Raw genomic sequence first — 1,424 nt, 5'->3', positions numbered from 1 at the left:
TCGGACATTTTTGACCCACAACCCTGCACTGTCAATTTCCAGCATCTGAGACTTCGCAGTAATTTTATGCTTTTCGGGGGGAACTCTTATTAAACTGAGGGGATTGGGCACAATAGAAGGGGGGTTGGCTGCCGCACTCTGAAACTCTGATTGCTTCTACTGTGGTGATGCTGAGGCTAAACAGCAGGGACACTATCTGGGCATTTTGCCAGGATGCTCTGGGAGAGGGGTTTGAACACCCCTGACCCCCCTTATCTACGCCCCTGTTTGTGGGAATACACATTAAATGCCTGGGAGAGGGGTTTGAACACCCCTGACCCCCCTTATCTACGCCCCTTTTTTGCGGGAATACACATTAAATGCCTGGGAGAGGGGTTTGAACACCCCGGACCCCCCTCATTATCTACACCCCTGTTTAGGGGAATACACATTAAATGCCTGGGAGAGGGGTTTGAACACCCCTGACCCCCCTCATTATCTACACCCCTGTTTAGGGGAATACAGATTAAATGCCTGGGAGAGGGGTTTGAACACCCCAGACTCCCCCCTTATCTACGCCCCTGTTTACGGGAATACACATTAAATGCGTGGCAGTGCCATTCATTTTGAAGAGCAATCCAACACACTTATGAAATACACTGCAAAGCACTATAGTGTGTTGCGGCACAAATTCAACAAGTCCAATTTTTGGGATGTGTGCTTCGATGCTTTGGAGGTTCATTCATCTCAATGGGTTACCTTAAGCCTAAGCATATTAACAGCACAGCACCGTACAAATGTAAATGGGTCCTAGAGGAAATCTATACTAAGATCAATGCAAATATTACAATTGCTGATTGCCTTCAGAAAAGAAGTCTATAGATTTACAAGATCTGCAATAACAATCAAAAAATAGGTGTATATTCTGCTAAGACCAGCAGAGGGCACCTCTTGACTTTAGCTGGCTGATCAGCAAAATTACACAACTTCCCTGGTGGTCTAGTGGTTAGGATTCGGCGCTCTCACCGCCGCGGCCCGGGTTCGATTCCCGGTCAGGGAAAGCAGTTCTTTTTCAAAAAAATACTAAGGCTCCGTGCACACTAGTGTTTTTTATAAGGTCAAAAACTGCAGCATGAGAAGCGCTAATAGCAATGTTTTTGTTCCTGCTTATATTAGTGTTATTTTTTTTTTTTTTCAGTACAAAAAGAAAAAAAAAACACCCGAAAAAAGCAGGAGCATTAAGGCTGCATTCACACCTGAGCGTTTTGTAGCTTGGAGCTCAAAAATGCTGGAGGAGAAAAATAAATAAAGCAATGATTCTCTATGGAGATGGTTCTCCACTCCACGTCGCCTGAAGCTCAAACAAGCTCTGGAGCGTTTTTTGTCGCTCAAATCGGACAGATTTGGGCGTTTTTGTCATGTTTCTATTCTCACAGAAATGAATA

At 44.7% G+C, this 1,424-nt stretch overlaps 1 non-coding gene across 1 annotated transcript; it reads left to right on the top strand.

Annotated features, from left to right (window-relative positions):
* Positions 1–967: 967 nt before the first annotated feature.
* On the top strand, positions 968–1,039 carry TRNAE-CUC (transfer RNA glutamic acid (anticodon CUC)). The gene has a single exon. It is a non-coding gene; the product is annotated as a tRNA-Glu (tRNA).
* Positions 1,040–1,424: the final 385 nt, after the last annotated feature.

The sequence above is a fragment of the Lithobates pipiens genome, unplaced genomic scaffold (assembly GCF_037356315.1).
Source record: "Lithobates pipiens isolate NorthernLeopardFrog02 unplaced genomic scaffold, aLitPip1_a1.2 Scaffold_28, whole genome shotgun sequence".
Classification (NCBI taxonomy): Eukaryota; Metazoa; Chordata; class Amphibia; order Anura; family Ranidae; genus Lithobates; species Lithobates pipiens.
Note: the sequence above shows the minus strand (reverse complement) of the source record. Positions and strands in the feature narration are given on the sequence as shown.